The sequence below is a fragment of the Prionailurus viverrinus genome, chromosome C1 (genome assembly GCF_022837055.1).
Source record: "Prionailurus viverrinus isolate Anna chromosome C1, UM_Priviv_1.0, whole genome shotgun sequence".
NCBI lineage: Eukaryota > Metazoa > Chordata > Mammalia > Carnivora > Felidae > Prionailurus > Prionailurus viverrinus.
In genome coordinates, this window is record NC_062568.1 from 96,000,586 (window position 1) to 96,025,778 (window position 25,193).

The 25,193-nt window shown below is 38.5% G+C and overlaps 1 pseudogene; it reads left to right on the top strand.

Moving 5' to 3' along the window:
* Positions 1-25,193, top strand: part of LOC125171650 (uncharacterized) — a 172,955-nt pseudogene that overhangs the window by 143,724 nt on the left and 4,038 nt on the right.

Below are 25,193 nucleotides of genomic sequence, written 5' to 3' on the forward strand. Positions count from 1 at the left end.
TTTCTCTCTCTGCCCTTCCCCCACTCATTCTCTCTCTCTCTCTCTTTCTCTCTCTCTCTCTCTCTCTCTCTCTCTCAAAAATAAATAAACATTAGCAAAAAAATAATTATGTCACTGGTGAAAAGACACAAACTTTAGTGTTCAGTGCTGGGAGTCAAAAAGAGACAAGCATGGGGTGCCTGGGTGGCTGTCAGTTGAGTGTCTGACTCTTCTCAGTTTTGGCTCGGGTCATTATCCTATGATTCATGGTATCAACCCCATGTTGGGCTCAGCACTGACAGTGAGGAGCTTGCTTGGAATTCTCTCTTCCTCTCTCTCTGCTCCTCCACTGCTTGTGTGCTCTCTCTCTCTCTCAAAATAAATAAATAAATAAATAAATAAATAAATAAATAAATAAATAAATAAATAAATAAATGGAAAAGAAAAGAGACAAGCACACTGGGGCATGAATTTTCTGTCCCCTTCTCTCTTCATTCAACTGATTACATTCATTTTATAAATACAGTGATTTTGTAGCTCAAGTTGAAGAAAGTGGTAAATGTAAAAAGTGGGTGATTTAGCATTTTTTATCACATTTAAATAAGTAATTTATCTGATGGTTATGACCATTGGAGACAGAAGACATAAATGGAAATTAAGCTATGACCAATACACAAGGCAATGGCTTCTTAGCAATATAAAGGCTTCTTTTGTGGTGAGAAGAGTCCAGAAGCATCACCACGGTGTGTGGCCAAGCTATCTAGGATTTGTAAAACTCGAAATCTACTGCAGTTAATCTGGAATTTTGTATGAGGAAGGTGCCAAATGTACCTAGAAGACAGAATTAGAGCAGTTATCTGGATTATTAGATTAGGAAGGGCATTGTAGGTACAGGGGAGGAAAAAGTTCCACTTGTCCTTCTGGGGGTCTCTGGCTGGGTCTGAATATTAAACTGGCAAAGACAGATTAACAGAGAAACACTTACAAATTTATTTATGTCTTTTATGATGCGAGAGCCTTCAGAATGAAATAAAGACGAGGAAACAATGAGAGCTGAGTATTTTTATGCTAGGTTTGATGAAATGTGAATAGTCATGAAGGAACATGAAAGGGTGAGGATCATAAGTAAATGCAGTAGATTTAGGAAAATTTAGCAAGGCCTGTTTGTTTGGATTTTTCTTGGTATCCCTTTGTCTTTGGAAATAAAGAAGCTCCTTTCTTCTGGGTATAGGGAGGGCACCCCTCACGTGTTTTATGACCTGTTCCGGGGTGAAGGGTAAGGGGGAATTTCAGAGAACCTTCCACTTGTGATTTTTTTTCTCAAACTCCTTCAACTTAAAATATTCAATATGCAAAGGTGCCATAATTTGGGGGTGTGTGTCCTGAACCCCATTAGAGGCAACATTTGAAAAATTTGAATTTAGGCAGAAAAAAATAAGTGTTAGGTCTGACAACCTTCACAAAACTATTGACTTGGAATTAAGGAGGGAAGAATCTGTTGTTTTTCTCTAGTATCAAAGGTGTATTTTTTAAAATATTTTCTTACTGAGTTTTAACTTGTCTTCTACTTTTGTGTACTTTCAATATGTATTTTTATTATTATCTGTAGCTTCATATAGACTTTGGACACTAATAAAAATGTGGGACCTATGAATCATTTACATCCTCATACATGGGGCAAAAAAAAAAAAAAAAAGAGTTGAAGATGTAATGGCCAAGAATTTTTCAAAATCAACAAAATACATATCTAAGAAGTTCAAAGAGGGCATCAGAATAAATAATACAAAAGCACACTCAAACACATACACACATGTACCTAGAAATGTCACAGCCAAGTGGCAAAAACCAAAGGTGAAGAGAAAATCTGCAATGTAGCCTCAGGTAGGGAAAAAAGAGACAGATTGTATATAGAAGAACAAAATTAAGAATTGCAGAAGACTTTCTGTCTGAAGAAAATAGAAATTTTAGAATAGAATTTATTATTTATTATTATTATTTAGAATAATAGAATTTTAGAAAAAACTTCTGTCAAGAAAAGTCTATCAATTCAGCATTCTAAATTGAGTGAGAATGTCTTCCAAAATAAAATGAAATAATGAATTTTAGGCAAACAAAAGCAGAGAGAATTCATTCTCATCAGAACATTCTTCATGCAGAAGAAATGCAATACTAAATGGAAATTTGGCTATACACAAAGAAATGAAGAGCACTATGGTAAGAAATGAAGGTTAATAAACTAAATGTTGTTTTGCTGTTATTATGCTTAATGGTTTTAAAGACTATACAAAGCATGGGTGGCTGGCTCGGTTGGTTAAGTGTCTGACTTCAGTTTAAGTCATGATCTCTTGATCATGGTCCATGGGGTCTAGCCCACATCGGGCTCTTTGGTGACAGCTCAGAGCCTGGAGCCTGCTTCTGATTCTGTGTCTCCCTTTCTCTCTGCCCCTCCCATGCTCATGCTCATGGTCATTCATTCTCTCTCTCTCTCTCTCTCTCTCTCTCTCTCTCTCTCTCTCTCTTTCTCTCTCAAAAAATAAACATTAAAAAAATTTAAAGACTATACAAAGTTAATATAGTAATAATGTATTGGGGATTTCAAATGTATGTAGCAGTAAAATGTGAGCAACAATAGCAAAAAAGAAATATGGGAGGAAATAGAAGAATATTTTTTTTAATTTTTTAACGTTTATTTATTTTTGAGACAGAGAGAGACAGAGCATGAACGGGGGAGGGTCAGAGAGAGGGAGACACAGAATCTGAAACAGGCTCCAGGCTCTGAGCCGTCAGCCCAGAGCCCGACGCGGGGCTCGAACTCACGACCGCGAGATCGTGACTTGAGCTGAAGTCGGCCGCTTAACGGACTGAGCCACCCAGGCGCCCCAGAAGAATATTTTTTTAAGTTTCTTACACTATACTTGAAGTGTAAGAAATACATATGTATTATCAGAAGATAGAATGCTATAAATGTAGGATACATATTACAAAGCACAGAGGCAGCCACTAAAAATAATTATGAAACAGGTAAATTTCAGAAGCGAATAGTTGAGATAAAACAAAGTCAATAATAAATTCCTGATACACAAAAAGGCCAGAAAATAGAGGAACAAGAGACCAGAACAAATGAGACAAAAAGCAGGAACTATCATGATGGTAGCTTTGAATCTAAACATATCAATAACTACAATAGGTATAAATGATCGAAGTACTCCAAATAAAAACAGAAATTGTCAGCTGTGGCAAAGAAACTGGAGATCCTATTGTATCCTCGTTGCATGAAACTCCTTTTAAATATAAAGACAGGTTAAATTTAAAGAATGGAAACCCATGTACCCAGCAAACATTATTCAATATAAAGCCAAATCGGTTATTGTCAGATAAAGCCAACTTCAATACAAGGAAAATGACCAGAGTTAAAAAGGGCTATGTCGTACTAATAAAAGGGTCAATGCACTAGGTGATGGAACCATCTACAAACTACTATGGGAGATACAGAACAACTGGAACTCTCAGGTGTTGCTGATGAGAATAAAAATTATATGGCCTTGTTGGAAACAGTGTGCCAGTTTCTTGATAAATGAAATCAGGCATAACTTACATACCTTACAACTAACTCATTATCCACACTTCTAGATACATATGTAAGAGATATGAAAACATAGGTCCCACAAAGACCTACATGTAAATGTTTATAGCAACTATTCTTAAATAGTGCCAAATGGGAAGTATCCCAAATATCCATCAACTGGTGAATAAACAAATAGGGGTATGCCCGTGTAAAGGGATACATTAGAAAGAGTCATTGTTACATGCAGTTTCATGGATGAATCTCAGAATCATTCCTCTAAGTAAAAGAAGTAAAGGAAGACAGAATGCATAAGGCTATATGTTCTATATGAGTCTATTTGTATGACCTTTCTAGAAAAGGCAAAACTGTAAGGACAGAAATCAGATCAGTGGTTGCCAGGGGCTGGGCATTGATGAGAAAGGACTATTTGGAGGATGATGGAAATATTTTCTACTCTGATCGTGATTGTGGTTACATGACAGTATACATTTATCAAAATTCATTGAAGTGTACACCTATAAAGAAAAAAGCTATCGTATTATATTATCTCAATGCAACTATATTAAAAAATGTCAAAGGAAGATGAAGAACAGAAATAAGCCTGACCTTAAAGAATGCTGGCCTCCTTTATAAACGCTGCTTGAGGTTACAAAACAGCCTTATAATTTCAGTTTTGAACAGCATGCAAATTAATCTAGGATGGTGGTTTCAACCATGTTTACACATTAGAATCACTTGGGGAACTTGTAAAAACCAAAGCTGTCTAGTTCCAACTTTATAATAACTAAATCGTATCTGCGGGTGACACTACCATTTTTTAAAAAGCTTTCCTGATATTGTAATGTTAAGGCAGAATTTGGAACAATTGATCAAGGTGTGATCCTCAAAATCTTGAATGCCTCAGAATCACCACGAGGGCTGTTAAAACCCAGTGGTCCTGCTGATCCAGGGACCACATCTTTTTTTATTGTTTTTAATGTTTATTTACTTTTGAGAGACAGAGAGACAGAGCATGAGCAGGGGAGGAGCAGAGAAAGAGGGAGACACAGAATCCAAAGCAGGCTCCAGGCTCTGAGCTGTCAGCACAGAGCCTGACACGCGCGAACCCATGAGCCGTGACATTATGACCTGAGCCAACGTGGGATGTCCAACCGACTGAGCCACCCCGGTGCCCCCAGGGACCATATCTTGAGAATGACTAATTCAGTTAAACTATGGCTGCAGAAGTTTGTATGCTTGGGTAGCTGTGTGGGAACTACAATGTATTCTTAATGAAGTGTTTAAAAGAGGTTAATAAGGTGGAATTACTTTAAAGATACACATTGAGATCCCTCTGGATCTATGTTAAATTTTGTCAACTGATCTGCAAGGGTGCTACATACACCCTGCACACGAGTCATTTATTTTGTGACATCAGCAATCTTAGAATGGACATCAGCAATCTTAGAATGAGTGATCTATAGGATTCAAGTGGTTGGTGAAGCTAGGTGAGTTGTTACCAAAAACAAATGAAAACAGCTTATCTAAACACATCTCCTTTGCTGCCTATTTCTCAAAATAGGTCCAATGACTCAATGATTTCAAAGAAGACATTAGAATCTAGCTAACAAATGCAGTAATGTTCATTTACCTATCAACCTCCATGGTCATTGTGATCACTCTGTTTTAGGGTATGTAAATGACTATCCATTTTTGTAAAGCAAATTAAGCTCAATTGTATTCCACAGGAGTTTACTGGGAGCTTGCCATGGCCTGAGCTTGCTATAGTGTCCCCCTCTCAAAATGTGTAAATTGAAGCCCTAAACTATGATATGACTGTGTTTAGAGTTTTTAGGGAGATAATTAAGATTCAATCAGGTCAAAAGAATGAGGCTCTAATCTGATAGACTTGTGCCCTCTCAGTCTCTCTATCTTTCGTATTTGTCTCTCTCTGTCTCTGTCTCTGTCTCTCTCTCTCTCTGTCTCTCTCTCTCTCTCTCTCTCTCTTCACATAAAAAGGCCATGTGAGGCACAGCAAAGAAGGTGCCCACCTATAAGCCAGGAAGAAAACTTTCCTACCAATGCTAATACCTTTATCTTGGATTTCTAGCCTCCGGAACTGTGAGAAAATAAATGTATGTTGTTTAAGCCATGAAGTCTGAAGTATTCTGTTATGGCAGACTGAACTGATAAATTCAGAGCCCAATCTATGCTAGGTAATGTGGAATTTAAAAAGAGAAAAACCACAGCCTTTCACTTCAAGGAGCTTACAATTAATGGGAAGATAAGACCTGCACTTAGAAACCAATTTAAAGATAACAAAATGCACAATGCAATTAGATATCAAGCATATAACATAACACATATGTTGCCAGGCTCACAGAAGTGAGGAATGGGGATGAGATGGAAACGTTAGGGAAGTTGCACTAATAGTGGCCATCAGATAGTGTTCCCTTTCTAAGGAAGAGTCACAGGAATCAAAATAACAATGCTTACAAATATACCTTTTTTCAGGAAAAAGATACAATGTAGCAATAGCACTATAGTAACAATATGTAGCACAAAGGCTACCCCATAACAAGACGTGGGAGAGACCAGGCTTGAGTGGACTCTATGGGGCCTTACCAGACACTTTCTGTCTGGGTCACTGACCTCCAACATGTGCTTAGAACCTCTCACACCCAGAAAGGAATTAAATCTTGATCGATGTTTCTAACACCTTGCTGGTCCGGCAGGCTTATTCTTGCTATGTAATCAGCCTGGAAAGTAGACCCTTCTGGGGGTCTCATTAAGACCAGATGCAAATTATCAATATACAATGCTAATAAGCTGTATAAAATATTCCCAGAAGATTCTCAGGCCTCAGTTACAAAGCATCACTATTAATTAGTGCATTTCATGCCTGGACCAAGCAGGTATTTCAGCAAGACAGGCCCGGTCAGCTGAGGGCCTGCTGAAATTACCCTCAGGGCACAGAGTTCTTCACAAAAGAGATAGATCTTGATAAAGAGATCAACTGGTAACATATGGGTCAAGAGAATGCAAGGTTATTTTGTAGCCCACTTTATCTGTTAGTATCTAGTCCAGCATCTCTCATCCAAGGGGGATCTCGGATAGCCCTCAAGAACTTTCAGGAAACCTGTGAGGCAGGACAGTTGATAACATAATACTGTCAGTAGCTACTTCCCAATTTTCTCTTTTTTTTGTTACAGTGGCTTTTCCAGAGGTGACACGGCATGTGTGCATGATGTCACAACAGATTGGACACCAAAGCAGACATAAGATTCTATTAAATTTTCTAAATTTTATTATGTTATTAATAAATATATTATAAAACAAAAAATAAAGAGCACAACCTATGCTAAATAATATGGGGTTTAAAAAAAGAAAAACAATTATCATAAAAAAAGAAATGCCATTCCTCTCACTTCTTGAGGAAAAGTTATCTTTTATAAAAATATTTTAATTTGTTGCAGGTTTATTATGTTAAAAACTAATAAATAGTAACAATGTTAATAAGTATTGTGTACCTACATTTTTTTAAAGTTTTTTTTTTTTTACATTTATTTATTTTTGGGACAGAGAGAGACAGAGAATGAACGGGGGAGGGGCAGAGAGAGAGGGAGACACAGAATCGGAAGCAGGCTCCAGGCTCTGAGCCATCAGCCCAGAGCCTGACGCTGGGCTCGAACTCACGGACCGCAAGATCGTGACCCGGGCTGAAGTCGGACGCTTAACCGACTGAGCCACCCAGGCGCCCCTGTGTACCTACATTTTAATGTTTAATACAGTACATATTGATAGATATAATACACACGAACAGAAACTATTGACTGAGATATAATTGACTTATATAACATTGTATTTGTTTCATATGTGTATGTATTGAGAAAGGATTGACACAATGAGTTTAACATCCATCACCATACATAGTTACAAATTTTTATTCTTGTGATGAAAACTTCTGAGATCACTCTCTCAGCAACTTCCAAATAAAAAAAATCCAGCATTGTTAACTGTAGTCACCATGTTATACACTACATCCCCAGGACTTACTTATCTTATAACTGGAAGTTTGTACCATTAACCATCTTCACCCATTCTACCTGCCACTCCACTCCCAGCCTCTGGCCACCACCAGTCTTGAACAGAAAGTCTTTGGGGTCATTAATAATTTGTTAAGAATGTAAAGGGACTTATGGAGCACTCAGTAAAGTGCTCAGTAGCCAACCGGTGGCTCAGTTGGTGGAGTGTCCGACTTTGGCTCAGGTCATGGTCTCATGGTTCATGGGTTTGGGCTCCGTGTTGGGTTCTGTGCTGACAGCTCAGAGCCTGGAGCTTGTTTCAGATTCTGTGTCTCCCTCTCTCTCTGCCCCTCCCCTGCTCTGTCTCTCTCTCTCTCACACACACACAAATAAACACACACAAAATTTTTTTTAAAGAATGCAAAGGGATTCTGAGATTTTTTTTAAAAAATTGAAAATAGTTAGCTTACCCTAATATATGTATATATTACGTTGGGAAGTAGATACAGACATTTTTAGTATTACATTTCTGTAATTTTAATATACCATCCATAACAAAGTAAAAATAAAAGATTTAATATAATCTCCAAATCTACAGTAGATCTTGGGATTGAGAAGGAAGAAATATTAAAGGCACATTATATCAAGTGCCTGTCATCCATCCATACTAGAAGAGTACATGTTCAGCTTTTAATAATCTAGCCAAAAGGAAGGTAAAGCCACTTCGTTTATATGCATAGACCCATGTGTATGTTTAGACAACATACTGATGAACACTGTTCTCACAGAGCATATACAGATACCAAAGTCAGTACATGTGCATCGACATAAAACTAGCTAGAGTAATCCAGTTAATTATGATTATGTAGTGACAACTGTACTGAAAGGGACCTTAACTCTTAGAATCAAGTGTTCATTGCCCGGAGAACATTCAGTCAAGTAAGCTGTTTCCACTACAGAGTTTTTGCATTGAATTTTGTTTGACCTGAGGGTCCTATGTTCCATACATATGTTCTCAGTAGATAAGTAGAATGGGGAAAGACACAACCTTAAGACCAGGTATGGAGCACTGAGGAGACCTGAGTAGAATGAAGAGGGTTCATGTAGGGGAGTAGGAGCAAATAAAGTTGGATAGGTAAAGTGCACCCAATTACAGATGGCTAGATGTAGCAGAGTCTGCACAAAAAAATACACTTCAGGCAAGGGAGACAAAAGCAAAAATGAACTATTAGGACTTCATCAAGGTAAAAAGCTTCTGCACAGAGAAGGAAACAATCAACAAAACTATAAAAGGCAGCCTACAGAATGAGAGAAGATATTTGCCTGTCTTCTGGCATATCTGATAAAGGGTTAGTATCCAAAACTATAAAGAGCTTATCAAACTCAACACCCAAGAAACAATTAATGCAGTGAAGAAATGGACAGAAGACATGAATAGACATTTTTCCAAAGACATCCAGATGGTGAACAGACATGTGAAAAGATGCTCAACATTACTTATCATCAGAAAAATACAAATCAAACCACAATGAGATAATCACCTCACACCTGTCAGAATGGCTAAAATTAACAACACAGGAAATAACAGGTGTTGGCAAGGATGCTGAGAAAGAGGAACACTCTCACACTGTTGGTGTGAATGCAAACTGGTGCAGCCACTCTGTAATATAGTATAGAAGTTCCTCAAAATGTTAAAAATAGAACTACCCTATGACCCAGCAATTGCACTATTAGGTATTTACTCAACAGATACGAAAGTACAGATTTGAAGGGGCATATGCACCCTGATATTTAAAGCAGCATTATCAACCATAGCCAAATTATAGAAAGGACCCAAACATCAATCGACTGATGAGTGGATAAAGAAGATGTGGTATATATATCCAATGGAATATTACTCAGCCATCAGAAAAATGAAATCTTGCCATTTGCAATGATGTGGATGGAGCTAAGAGTGTATTATGCTAAGCAAATTAAGTCAGTCAAAGAAAGACAAATACTATATGATTTCACTCATATGTGGAATTTAAGAAATGAAACCGATGAACATAGGGGAAGAAAAAAGAGAAGGAGGCAATCCATAAGAGACTCTTACTATAAAGAACAAACTGAGGGTCGATGGAGGAATATGGGTGAGGATGGGATAGATGGAGTGTGGGTATTAAGAAGGGCACTTGTGATGAGCACTGGGTGTTTTACATAGTAATGAATCACTAATGACTCACTAAATTCTACTCCTGAAACCAGTATTATAGTGTATGTTAACTAACTAGAATTTAAATAGAAACTTATAAAACATATATAGATTTCAAATAACAGGTGATGAGTAGGTGTGAGGAAGAATGAAGTTTTATTTCACAGATAAAATCAAAGAGACTATTCTGGAAATAGGAAAAATCTTTAGTTCGTTTGATTGTTAACGTATCTATTTGCTGCATCTAAGGAATGAGCTAGGTACTGCTCTAGATTCCAGAAATACAAGATAAATACAGCACAGAACTGTCCTTCAGATTTGGGAATAAGGCTACTATGCTTATATATGTATTAGAATTGACTAAAATAGAAGATATCATTAAATGTAAAGTGATTAAGCTCCAAATAAGAATGTCCACGTCCACCAAAGGATATTTTCATCAAGAGTCTGGATTGATGTTCTTGTTGTTGTTGTTGTTTCTTCTACAAATTGTATAATAAATTTAGATTTTTGACATGTGAATCTTTCTTTCTCCATCAGACCCTAGAAGAAATATCTGGCTTCAAATAAGTGTAGTAGAAGTGGCATGCAGAATAATTGGTGCCCCAAGGTTCATTTTGTCACAAAGATGACAAATGGTGTGACCCAGTCCCCGTTCTGTATTAGTGGGAATTGTCCCCCTTCCCCTCCTGTCCCACTGTGAGAGTCAGTATGAAACATCTGGTTAGAAGCCAGATTTCATTTTATTGATACACGGCAAAATGTAACACATTTCTACACAACTATGTTAATAAAAAAAAAAAAAATCCATTCTTTTCAACAAATGGGAAGAGACTCTTTCCCAACTGGATTGAGTTACCTGCCAGAAAATTCCAATTAAAAAGTCATGTTTGATATTTAAGATGAAAATTAAAGACTAGCACTAGGGAACTACGGTCATCAAATGGAGACCATCTAAAACATGCTGTAGTTTGCACAGCGGGATAATGAAATCTCACAAACATCTACCAACCACTAACTCACTCTGATCTTGATGACACATTTCCCTCAAACTTTCATGTGAAGTAGACTAATAACACTTTCAAAACGATTTCTACACCCATACCCTCCCCCCCCCCCCACACACACACGGAAGGAAGGAAGGAAGGAAGGAAGGAAGGAAGGAAGGAAGGAAGGGAGGGAGGGAGGGAGGGAGGAAGGAAGGAAGGAAGGAAGGGAGGAAGGAAGGAAGGAAGGAAGGTCCTGAAAATATAGCTGGCAGATAAATTACCAAGAAAACTCTTTACCAAGGAGAGCTCATATGTAAATGAAGAATCTCATTTACCTACAATGAGAAGAAGCTCACTAAAATTATGGAAAAATGTTAATTCAGTCCTGTTCCCTTTTTTTGTCTACCCACACATCTTCTTCACTCAATTTTTGCCATTTCAAATCGTGCTAATGAGCTACTCAGATAATCAACCGCCCCTTCAGTGTGATTCCTTCCTAAACATGTTTCACACTAACAAACTTATTCTTTTCCTCTCTTCTGAAACACTCATAACATAGAAAAACACATTGCATCTGATAAGAAGAGGAGTATATCAATGGGAAAATCACTGTAAATGGCTGATATCTGATACTGTGTCTGTCCAATTTCCATGTTTAAAAAAGAAATAACAAATTCAAAGCATGTTTTTAAGGCAGAAGTGTTTAGTGCATTCACAGTATTGTGTAATCAACACCTCCATCAGGTTCCAACCATTTTCATCAACCCTAAAAGGAAACCCCATTCCCATTTGCTCTCCATTCTCCCCTCCCTCCAGCCCCTGGTGGACACCAATCTGAATTTTTTTTTTAATGTTTATTTATTTTTGAGAGAGAGAGACAGACAGAGTGTGAGCAGGGGAGGGGCAGAGAGAGAGAGGGAGACACAGAATCAGAAGCAGGCTCCAGGCTCTGAGCTGTCAGCACAGAGCCCGACGTGGGGCACGAACCCACAGATCATGAGATCATGACCTGAGCCCAAGTCAGAGGCTTAACCGACTGAGCCAGCCGGGTGCCCTGAAAGCAATCAGTTTTTAAAGGCAGAAATTCAGTGAGATGTTAGAAATAAGACAGAAGAAAGAAAGTAAGGAATAGAATCCCTCTCGCTGCCTTGCTGCTGTGTGTCCTAAGAACCCCCCACATCATGCTCTTTTGTTTTTCCGAAGTCCCAGGTAGCACTGGAAAGATGAGGCTCATGTCCAACTTGATACACAGTCACACTTCTAATGACTCAAAACAATGACCATCTACCCATTTCTCATACACGAACAAAGTCAACCTTGCTTCTGTCATTCGAAAGTATGCTGGTGCCTCCACATTTCTGCCTCGTTAGAGTGATTCTACTGCGGTCAGACTGCCCAGGTTCAAACTCTGGCTCCTCTACTTTCTAGCTGTGCGATGTGAGGAAACTCGCCATGGTTTCCTCTTTCTACAATGGAGATATTTATTTTTTTTTAAATAATTTTACTGGTTGTTAGTTACTATTTTCATGGCAGGAAGTTCACATCATCCATGCTGGTCATGTGTGCCAATTTCCAACATTTCTTTTTTTTTAATTAAATATAATTTATTGTCAAATTGGTTTCCATTCAACACCCGGTGCTCATCCAACAGGTGCCCTCCTCAATGCCCATCACCCACTTTCCCCTCTCCCCCAACCCCCATCAACCCTCAGTTTGTTCTCAGTATTTAAGAGTCTCTTATGGTTTGCCTCCTTCCCTCTCTGTAACCTTTTTTCCCCCTTCCCCTCCCTCATGGTCTTCTGTTAAGTTTCTCAGGATCCACATAAAAGTGAAAACATATGGTATCTGTCTTTCTCTGTATGACTTATTTCACTTAGCATAACACTCTCCAGTTCCATCCATGTTTCTACAAATGGCCAGGTTTCATTCTTTCTCATTGCCAAGTAGTATTCCTTTGTATACATAAACCACAGTTTCTTTATCCATTCATCAGTTGATGGACATTTAGGCTCTTTCCATAATTTGGCTATTGTTGAAAGTATTGCTGTAAACATTGGGGTACAAGTGCCCCTAGGCACTCCTAGGATACTCCTGTATCCCTTGGGTAAATTCCTTAGCAGTGCTATTGCTGGGTCATAGGGTAGATCTATTTTTAATTTTTTAAGGAACCTCCACACTGATTTTCAGAGTGGCCGTATCAGTTTGCATTCCCACCAACAGTGCAAGAGGGTTCCCGTTTCTCCACATCCTCGCCAGCACCTATAGTCTCCTGATTTGTTCATTTTAGCCACTCTGACCAGCGTGAGGTGGTATCTCAGTGTGGTTTTGATTTGTATTTCCCTGATGAGGAGTGACGTTGAGCATCTTTTCACGTGTCCGTTGGCCATCTGGATGTCTTCTTTAGAAATGCCTGCTTTAAGGGACACCAGGATGGCTCAATCAGTTAAGCCTCTCACTCTTGGTTTCAGCTCAAGGCATTGTCTCACAGTTTGTGGGTTTGAGCCCACATTGGGCTCTGCGCTGATGGCAGGGAGCCTGCTCAGGATTCTCTGTCTCCCTCTCTCTCTGCTCCTTGCTCTCTCTCTCTCAAAAATAAGTTAACACTTTAAAAAAATAAATAAAATGCCTATTTTATAAAAATATTGTGAAAATAAAAAAGCATCCAGATAAAGGGTCCAAAATAATATAGTCACATAAAAGTACATTATAAATGTTACCTGTCATAGTTTAAGGCTCCGCTTTACTGTCTCTCTACTGCTGTTCTCCTACCATTGTCCTTTCCCCTGCTGCCATCCTCAAGCTCCAGAATGATCTCTTCATTCAATGAATGGATTTATCCTGGGCTCACATATCCCTCTCAAAGCCCAGCTGGTGTTTAATTCTGTGTTTCTTTCCCTTTTCTTTTCTTCCTTTCTTGGCCAAATATTTTGAAAATTAAAACATGTTGAATGCCATCCATAAGCACTGTATTCATATCCTCAACTGACATTCACACTTTGATATACTCTAATAAAGGCTCTTTCTCCACCCAGTTTCCTTTTGTTTCAGAGAAAATAATGCATTTCAGCCATCATCTGCCTCTGCCATCCTCACTCAGCACATTCAACGTGATTGCTCACACTGTTTCTGTAGCAGTGCCTTCACCTGCTTCCATAGGAAGACCTTTCCTGGTTTTTTGTCCTCTTTAAATACTGCTTCTTCTCAGTTTACTTTGAAGACTTATGCCCTCTATCTAGACATCAAATTGTGGCATTCCTTAAGTCTTGCTCCCAGATCCACTTTGATCTACTCTCTTTCTAGCCAGTAATAATTTTTGTTGGGTGAATTAATGTATGAATGAGCATATAATGCCACTTGCTTCCAAGCCTTCCAGGGGATGCATCAGAATGATTTTCCTTGGGAGCTTTTGATTTACAAAAGTGTTTTCTTTGGTAAGGTTTTTCTTAATTTGTCTTACTTCATACTGAGACTTGTTATCAAATCTATTGTGTGCAGATACTTGTCATCAAGGAGCCTCTAGGGACCCTGCAGAATAGTTTAATAGCTTCCATTTATTTTTCCGTGAGTTATACTAGACACTTTATATGTTTCTCAGTTAATTCTCACCACGCCCTTGTTAGACATGTATTAACCACCCAATCTAAAGATGAAGATATGTCTCAGAGGTTAAGTCAGCTGCACAAAGTGGACACATCCCCTTAATGTTGGAGCCAGTGTTACCTTTTCATTGTTTCACCTTTTTCCTTCATAAAATTAGATCAGTCACATTTGTGCCTTCACATGAAAGCTGATTTTGAGGAGACACCTGATAAAACAACCACATGCTCCCTTTGAAAACTAGAAAAAAAAATCACCAAATGTTGTCAAAGCCTGTGTGTGTGTGTGTGTGTGTGTGTGTGTGTGTGTGTATGTCCACATAGCTAGCAACTTGCCGAAAATTGGCAGACTCAGTCTAGGACATCCTGAGAAACTGACAAACAGTAACCAGGTAATGTAGAAACTAAACATTCCCTTTGTTACCTAAATAATATTGTTGAGAAATCACCACATACACTAAACCACTTTATATGAAATCAGAGCATCCAATTTAAGCTATGCAAGAATCATTATTTAAAAAATATCTGCGGATTTTGGAATCAAGGACTATTGAAGACTCTCTTCAGAATCAATCCTACAATTTGTGACAGTAAATATAACAGTGCCAAGCTATTCAGCAGAGGACATATCACTCAGTAGAAGAACTAAGAAAATGCTAATTTTCACTAGCTTGCATACACTTGGCATATTCAAAAGTGTCGTCTCGCACAAGTGGTAAAATTATGTACAGCTCCTTACATTTGATTTATGCGATTGTTTGTGGACAAAACGGTAGTCCTGCCTTCACTAATAGAGATGAAAATTGAGTGTGTATTGTTTTCAGACTGGATAGTACTTAGAAAGCTTTTCACACGAGAAGTTTAGATTATGATTTGTACCCTGTTCTTTGTAGGACTCCTACTTTCTGTTCTGTATATATATGTCAATATATACTCAAGGGACTGTACCCCGAAAAGGGGTATTCAAAATGATTCAAATGAATTGAGTTTGGCTGATTGGATTAGGAAGTAGTGCTTTCATGAAATATTTGAAGTTTGGAAAAGTGATCTTTAATAATTTAACTCTTGTCTTAGTTTACATCCCACCTGGATTTCTTCAATAACTTATATTTCATACAACAGAAAGGTGATGCCTCAGAGTTAACTATTTATGGTTAGGTGAGGTTGGGCTATCAGAGCAGCAGAAGCAGTCCCGAGAAAAAGAAATGTATTGGTTCCCCTTCCCTGAGAGGAAGACATTACTGTCCTTGCTTAAAGAATGTTCCCATAGAGGAGAGAGGCAAGAAACAGTGATATAAAGTGGGAAATTGATAGCAGGTAGAAAATAACAGACTAAGGGTGCCAGTTAAGTATCTAACTCTTGATTTCAGCTCAGGTCATGATCTCACGGTTTGTGAGTTCAAGCCCCATGTTGGGCTCTGCACTGACAGCATGGAGCCTGCTTGGGATTCTGTCTCTCTCTCTCTCTCTCTCTGCACTTCCCCTGCTTGCTCTCTCTCTCTCTCTCTCTCTCTCTCTCTCTCTACCCCCCCCTCAAAAAATAAATAAACTAAAAAATTTTAAAAAAAGAAAATAACAGACTAATTTAGAGAATTATGTAGATATTTTCAGGAGATTGGCTTGGGCTTGGGGGAATTATCTGATTATGTGGCACTATACAGGAAAACACATTCCTCTTGTGTGTTTCTCATTTAACTCTCACACTACTACCATACTTCACTCACATCTGCCACCAGATGCGTGGGTTTTCCACAAACCAAGAAATTCTGGCCACACTAGCTTGGTGTCCTGTAATTCAGTTCAGTTCAATAATTCAATTCAATTCAATTCAATTCAATTCAATTCTGACGTTCTATCTGGAGCTGGTGTCAGATCCCACAAGTTAGGGGTTCAGTCCCACAAGATTCCCCCCACTTCTCACTTCACATGTCAATCACAAGTCCTAGGTTGTCATCTGTACTTCTGACCAACCAGCTATAAATTAGTCTTCCCACAAACCCCTCCTTGGGTTTGGTAATTTTTTAGAATGGCTCACAAAACTCAGGGAAACACACTTACCAATTTATTATTAAAGGATATGACAAAAAGGTACAGATGATCATTCAGATGGAAGAGATATATGAGGTAAGGTATGTGAGAAAGGGCATGGAGCTCCCATGCTCTCTTCAGGCCGTTCCACTCTCCCAGCAACCTGGAAGCTCTCTGAGCTCCAACTATTAGGATTTTTGTGGAGGCTTCATCATATAGACATGATTGATTTTTAACTCCATTTCCATACTGTCTTTCCTTCCTGGAGCATGAAGGGTAAAAAGTTACAAGCTTCTAATCATGGCTTGGTCTTTCTGGTAACTAACCCTTATCTGGGAGCCCACCAAGAGTCACCTCATTAGTACAAAAGGTGCTCCTATCACCCAGAAAATTCCAAAGGATTTGGCAGCTTGGTATCACACACTCCTACCACTCAGGAAATTAACAAAGATCTTAAGAGTTCTGTGTTAGGAACTGGAGTCAAAGACTAGATGTTAGAACAAAAGGTTCCCCTAACACCCATATTTACAAGGTTTCTAGGAGTTCTGTGTCAGAAGCTGGGGGCAAAGATCAATACACATATATACATATATCACTGGGATCATTAAAAATGCTTAATATCACCACCATTCATAAATAAGATAACAGAGTATAGATAGATTTGCAAATGGGACTAGTAGAATAGTAATGTGAGAAGAGAAGTGGAGGAGTATTAGATCCAATCCACTCATTAAATACACAGTTCATACAAAAATGGCAGAAGCCACTCACTCACCTGCTAATAGGACATTTGTTCCACTAAGGCAGGGGTATCTAAACACAGAAACCACTTGGTAATGTCTTTAAGTGGCATCTTCTAGATTCCTCTCCACACCTATAGTGTTAGAATTTCTATAAAGAGAACTTGAAAACTTTAACGAGCCTTCTGCTTAATGTGGGTATGTGTCTACTTAGAAGCCACCAAACTTAAACAATAAAGGTTCCTACAATCTCATTGTCTCTTATACTCTCGCTAAATTAACATTTCCGTTAAAAAAAGAAAGAAATTTATTTATTTCTCTAATGAGACTTTATAGTCTCATTATTTAGTGATCGTAACCACAACAGCCTAATCCTTATTAAGCACCTACCAACACAAACCTTCAGAAAATACTTTACATGTGTCACTTAATTTTATTTTCAAAAGAACCAAAAACCTAGGTACTATTATTAACTGTTTTATTTTACAGAAGATGATATAAAATTGAAGAGATTGAACATTTGCCCAAGGTCAAAACATAAATTTTAGAAACTTAATTTACTGTCTAACATAGCAGACAGGGAGATACCCCACGCCTCCCACCTTAAACCATTCTTCTGAGAAAGATTTGTTTCCCCAAGTGCTGGGGGTGCCGTCAGCACACAGGCTTCAGCTGACAGATTCTTCAGGGCTGAGCTGTGTTGCCCAAGGCATATCCTTCTGGAGCCACCTATACCCATGACTGACTGATACAAGCATTCAAGGGACTGTCCATTCCCAGAAGTTGGACAAGGCTCCAGACATCCCAATGGGAATGGCCAAGGTGTGGATCCCTAATAAATATCATGCATGTTAAATTCTGTCTCAGTATCTGCTCTGGAGATAAAATTCAACACCTGTCAGTCTGACTTCTGGACCCATTGTTTCAAACATAATGTTCTTACTCTCTCCACCCTTTTCCCATTTCCCATTGGGCTGTGTTGCAGGCTGTCAGAAAATAAACTCTGAGATATAGATTAGTACGTAAGAGATTTACTGGAAAGTACTCTCAAGATTAACACATGTCCTCAAGGGGAAACAGGATTAATTAGAAAGAGGAGTGAATCTCAATGCAGTCACAACAAAGAATTCAACTGGGCCCAGGGAACTCTATAGAGCCCACGTGACTACTCAAACTCACCCTGCCTTGAGGCAAAGAGTCCAGGCCCTTACTCCCCTGCTTTATCATCAGTTCCAGGCTGTGCCTGCCTGGAAAGGGAGCATAAGTAGCCCCATTCAGCTGAGGGTAGTTTCCAGGGGAGGAGCCAAGCTGAGAGATGGCAGTCAGGGATAATGCCTGCTGCAGGGAAAATGCAAACTTTAGTCCTGCAAAGGGAGAGGCTCTGGGTGGCTTACCAAAAACATCCTTTATAACCCACCCCACACTCTACTGGATATGCAAGCTTTGCATAATACATTTAAAGAACAACTCTTTCAGGAGTCTGCTGGCCCCTTTCATAGGAAAACTTTTATAAAAGGAAGGTTGGTGGATGAACTATAGGCCCCTCTCGCTGCAATATTTTGTTTACTTGCTTGGTCATTTAGCACTTCATCTGTGATATTCTTTAGTTTATGTTAATATGTGATATACATTCATACCAGATCCCCATAAGTCCAACCAGTTACATGCCTCTTTCTCGAACTTCTTTGACCCTAATTTTTCAACCTTTCTCCCCTACTTCCTTACAGGCCCATGACTAACCAGTCAAACCATTCACAGCCATCCGTAATCCTGTGTGTGTGATTGTGTGTGTGTGTGTGTGTGTGTGTGTGTGTTATGTATATACGTACATAAATAACCCCCCCCCCCCCACACACACACACCAACTTCAGGCCACTTCTTTTTATACAGAAAGTGGCACAGCATACCAGGTACACAGTCTAAATTCCTTCTAATTCCCCTTTATTGTGTTTCCATAACTTCTCAGTGAGTCTTTTTTCCTTAGGTTTTTTGTTCATTACTTATTTTTGAGAAAGACAGAGAGAGAGGGAGAATCTCAAGCAGGCCTCACACTGTCAGCGCAGAGCCTGGCGTGGGGCTCGAACTCACAAAACCGTGAGATCATGATCTCAGCCAAAATCAAGATTCAGGCGCTTAACCGACTGAGCCACCCAGGGGCCCCATAAGTTAGTCTTTAGTGTAGCTATAGTGAGCCTTTGTCTTGCACCCAAAATTCAAGCTGACTCGCTAGTGAAACATGAATCCTGTTTCTCCTTTTCCATCAGCTTGTAAAAGGGATGACCCTTGCAGCCACAGGTGTAAGATGAAGGAGAGCTGCTGGGGCGAGGGTGGTAGGTGGCAGGAGTGTCTGGGCCTCCAGCTTGTATGGTTTACTTGCGACCTTCTACCCTGCTCATGTTTGATCCCAGATAGACTGTCTTCCTCTTAGGTCATATTCATCCACTCTAACAAAGGTGTCACATTTGTCCTAACAGCTGCAAATGGTGCTACTACTAGGCTGAGTTTTCAGTAATCCTCTGTAATCCTCCATGATGATTTAATGTTTACAGAGGTGATACAAATGGAAATATTGGGAATACTATGCCTGTATCTTTTATGTTATAAAGGCTGATGCCAACTTCTGCCAAAAATAATGCATATAGATAATACATACAGATATACATACATACATATATAATACATAAATATATATAATATTTGCATACATATATTTTTTAATATACTATCTAGGCTGAAGGGCACTCTGGGGGTAGAGTTGGCCTTTTCTACTATAATTGTACTATACTAATTCTTACCGTATCTTTTGTCAGTCATGATTCAAGACAAATAGAACCAGGAAATTTTACACACACAGACACACACACACACACAGTGTTTATAGTGTTGTAAATTCCTATGAAGATTCTAAATTTACTGAGTCTCAAAATCCATTTTCATTTCCATGTTTCCTAGAATAGAGAAGGGAAATGGAATGGTTTTAAATAAATAAATAAGTGCATTTCTTTTTATTTTTTTCAACGTTTTATTTTTATTTTTGGGACAGAGAGAGACAGAGCATAAACGGGGCAGGGGCAGAGAGAGAGGGAGACACAGAATCGGAAACAGGCTCCAGGCCCAGAGCCTGACGCGGGGCTCGAACTCACGGACCGCGAGATCGTGACCTGGCTGAAGTCGGACGCTTAACCCACTGAGCCACCCAGGCGCCCCAATAAGTGCATTTCTAATACCAAGTCATATCGTATCATATTTGCATATTGACTTATTTAATTTTTGTTATTTTTTATTTAATCTTCAGGTCTTACAACCTAGCATTTAAAATACCCACCATTATTTGCAGCAATAGGCAATTGTACCAGCGGACTTTGGGATGCTCAGAACACAGCTGATCTATTAAATTATTTAAGACCTTTTCTTTGAAAGGAGCACTGTAAAGCTTGAGTTAATTACGAGGATGTTGGCAAGAATGACACAGCTTTAAATATTGTAATGAGAGGTAAGCAACAGGGGCTATTTTCCCTGATGATATTATGTGTTATTTGGCATGGGAGGGCATGAAAGAAAAGTAGGCTGACATCTTTAAGTGGATTCCTTCATGTGCTTCTGGGAGAGCAACTAGGCTCAAGAGGAAGCTGGAGAGAGCATGCTAGAAGTTTAGTCGGAGACAAAGAATCTAAGAAGCAGAATTGTGCATAGAATAGAACAGCTGATGGAGCGCCCAAGTGACTCAGTTGGTTAAGCGTCTGACTCTTGATTTCCGCTCAGGTCATGATCTTGCAGTTTGTGAGTTCGAGCACCACATCAGGCTCTGCACTGATGGCACGGACATTAAAAAAATCATTTCAGGTTTCTCTATGACTCAAATACCCTATAATTCTATGGCCCTTTAAATAAGTTGTATCTATGAATTGTCGTACGTTACATAGAGTAGCAGTCAAGGGGGCAAATATAAAAATTCCATTTTGAAGAGCAGCCACATCCAAGTGTGATTTTCCATTGAAAAGTGGCATATGTTTTAACTCAAGGGCAATTAGACTTACAGCTTGACTATATTGATTAAAGAACAACAAACTATAGTTCTCTTGTCGTCAGTATTAAGCATCCAAGCCAAGTATTTGTGATTAATTGGGAAACGGCATGTGGGCCCATGTGTCTCTAGGCTCTGCTACACAGACATGATGCAGATTTTCACAGTAAAGCAGACTTTTCTCATCTTGATAACTTCTAAAGCCAAGTTACTTTATTTTCATACGAAGAAAACATGTTACCGAATTAGCTCTTTTCAAAGCCACGTGTAACAGAATTTTCAGGCTAAACCACTTCACCCAAAAGTATTGAGCAAATTCTGAAAGTCAACCAATAAATAACTTAATGGATTTGGGAACACTAATGTTATGGTGGAAGAATCAAGTCCCTGAATTCTCTGCGAGATCCAGAAGCATCCCTGAAAGATGGTTCATTCACCTTCTTTTTAAAAATACCGTATTTCTTTTCCTTCAAGAAGCGATTGAGACAGTGGGGTTCTGATGTACCTATGTTCTGTGTCCACCTTGTGAATCTTAATTTACAACTGTTCAACTACGGGACCTTAGAAATCAGTATTTCCAAGCATACGACACAGGCTGAATGGCCTCCTCTGGCTTGATTCCATGCCACTGATTATTTGGCTCCCCAAAGCAGCATGAAAGAGCCCTAAAATGAGGCTGATACCTTGGAGGGGGGGGTGGCATTTGAAGAAATTACCTACAGTAGGAAACACAGTCTAATTGTTATTGTTCTACTGGTCTGGAAGAAAAAAAAACTGATGAAGATTACAACTCAAATATTTTATTCTTAAAAAAAAAAAAAAAAAACCTTTTTCAAAGTCAGAAATGCCTCTCAACGTAGCCACAGCAGAATGTACCTGGTTGAGCAATGTAAATGTTTCACAGGCTATGATTTCTGTGTTGTTGGTCCTCTCCTTCTGCAACTCAGAGTGAGTTATGGGCTTTCCTCTTCAATAATTCCTATCATTCTTTGTGGTCATCTGGTTTTTCATGGAGACAAAACACTTCTGGGGGCTCTTCTCTTGTCTACTCATGTACTACTTGATTTAGTCATCTGTGGCTTTCTGCAGAGGCAGTAATTCAAGTCAGTTATCTTTTTGTCATATAGGCAACAGAGGCCTAGACAAGGGAATTTGAATTATCTGTATATTTTTTAGTATATGTTTTTGGTAGCAGCATATTTGAGTGAAAAGGTCATGGACTTTAGTGTCCAAAACACTTGAAGTTTAAGCCCTAGTTCTGCCTTTTACCATCAGTACAATTTTTTTATGATTTATTTAACTCCTTGAGATTTGTTTAATTTATTTTTTATAAATTATTTTACTCCATGGAAGATGTTAGAAACAGAAACACGAATCCGGTATGGCCCTTGCTTTCAAAAGGTCCGTGAGGCAAGGAAAGAGAAAAACAATAGATTATTTTAATATCATAAAATTCTAAGGTGTGTGTAGATATTAGGACACGTTAGAGGCACAGAGGATAGGAAGAAGTTTCTCTTAAAAAAATAAGACACTTTTACATAAAGGCAGTTCTTAATTCATAGAATAATGATTTTCTGTACATATATTTTCTATTAACAATATCTGGATTCAACTCTTCAAGATTATAAGTGTGCTTCTTCCTTCAAAATGCAGGTACAATTCAACCTTCATCATGAACTCTATGTGGCTACTTACTTCTGCATTGCTAACTCCTTTTTCTAGAGCCCTTAACACCATGACTGCATTAGCTCACATTTTCTCTCCAGTTTCTATGCTATGTTTGAATTTATATTAACTACTAGATCTGTCTTTTCTCCACAATGAAATTAAAAGTTTCTAGAAAGTATAAGTATACATTAACTTCATTTTATCTGCTTCCATTGTAACACATATAATGTACCTAGGAAATATTCAATAAATAGTGGGTGGATATATCATAATGGGATATCTTTTGTTCCACGTTTCCGTTTATGAGAGGAATATTACAGGCATCCAGTGACTGTTCTTGACTCAATTATTCATTCTCCGGTTTCCTTGAGGGCTGCTTTCACTGGTAATACCAAAGTGAACTTTAAGAAAACTATATATTTCAAACTTACCTGTATCTCAGTTCTTATGTCCACATTAAATAGTAACAAGAATATAAAAGCTCAGACCTTATAAAAATTATATTCTTCCTTACTATAGTATAAAGTGTGTGATTAAGGACTGTCAGAAAAATATTCTGTAGACCTCTTAAATTGTAATTATTCTCAGAGAAATTTAAGTAGTTATAAAATTACTATCACAGTCTTTTCCCTTTGAAAGAATGTGTTAAATGTACAAAACAGTGGTGTTTTCCAAAAGTGAGCTAGCATTTCTCTTAAATTCAAAACATGATTATTCCAATATAAGTCCATGATGGATGTATTAACTCTGAAGATGTCTTTCTTTCTTTTTTTTTTTCCTTTTCATGACCTGTTCATAGAAGTGAATGTATTAGAAGTGTTTCTGTGGAAATTAGTTTTGAGTATAAGCCATTCAGTACATTAAGCCTAAGTCTTTTGTTTTGTTTTGCTTTTTTGTTTTTTGTTTGTTTGTTTTTTAAGACAGAATCACAGTGTGCTAACATAGGTGAAACTGGAAGTAGGTAAGACTTGAGTTTCTTATTTGCTGAATGGGTATGAATCTCAGCTATCCATGTAGGATTCATTTGAACAAAATTCCGTGGGCATGATGGGTAAAGGCCTAACATTGTTGAGTACTTGCCATTTGTTAGAAACTGCCAGATTGTTTATATTCATTTTCTGTCTTAACTCTTAGAATTCTATCAGATGAAGGTCTTATCTGTAGCCTGCCACTCCAGTTATCTCTTGCTGAGTAAGGAGCCATCATCCAAATTTAGTGTCAGAAACTAAGCTGGATGATGCTCTTTCATCCTGGGGACCAGGAATTTGGACAGTAGAGGTAACTTGCTTCTCTTTCTGAGCCTCAGCTGGGAAGACTCCAGTGCTGGGGGGCTGGAATCATCTGGATGCCTCCTCACTCAAATGTCTGCACAGGTGGATACAGTTTACTCAATGTCCAGGCTTAGCTGAGTCTGCCAACCAAAGTGCCCACTTGTGGCAACTCCATGGAGCCTGGGTCTCTTATATCATGGAGAATAAGGCAGGAGCTGTATAGAATCTACCCCACACCAAACCCCCCAAAACTGTGGAGCAACTCTTATTCCAGCACAATTCATCCAAGGCTTACTTTTTCATTTGTCTTGCTATCATCTTAAGTAAGTAGTAGTATCCTACTATGATATCCTTAGAGTAGATCAGGAGACGTTGCACTCCATGTATGCTTATGTATTTTGATGTGTTTACATTTAAAAACAAAAACAAAAACAAAAACTCTAACATTATGTAACATAAAGGAAAATAATCTTTTTCTCTGAATATTTTGAGAAGTATTTTCCATGATGAGAAAGCTGTCCTCATAAATACAAGAAATCAACAGATATTTTCCTTGAACTTAGACCTTAAAAAAATCCAACTAAATTATTTAATATCTCCTTTGAAATATACAAAGTTGGTTTGAGTCTTCAAAACTGAGAGAGAAGAAAGGTATCAAGATCAGTTAGATGAACCTGTATTATCTTTTTAAAAGGAGGAAAGAGAGTGATTCCAGTGAAAAAGGTAGCTCTAAGGGCCTGTTTCTCAATAGAAACATTGAAAAAGAAACCAAACAAGACTGTCAGAATCAACCCGGTCAGAACTCTGGGAAGTTTAAAGCATTCATGTAAACACTGAACTCAGAAGAAAGCATTTTGAATATGGCTGGAAAACTCCATAGCATTGTTATTTACCCTTCTTCCATCCCTGCCCCCTGCACAGTGGTGATCTTAAAGATTCAGTACGTATTCCGACATTGGCACACTGTCCCTGGTTCCAGATGGAGAAGAGCACACTTACAAAGAACTGTGTTTGTCTCTTCTAATTTGTCTGATACCCACCTTAGGTACTGACACAAGGTGCCTGTCTTTGTTTCACCTACAAAAGAACACAGAGCAAAAAAGTGGTGGTTGGCATTCCTGAAAACCGTAGAAAG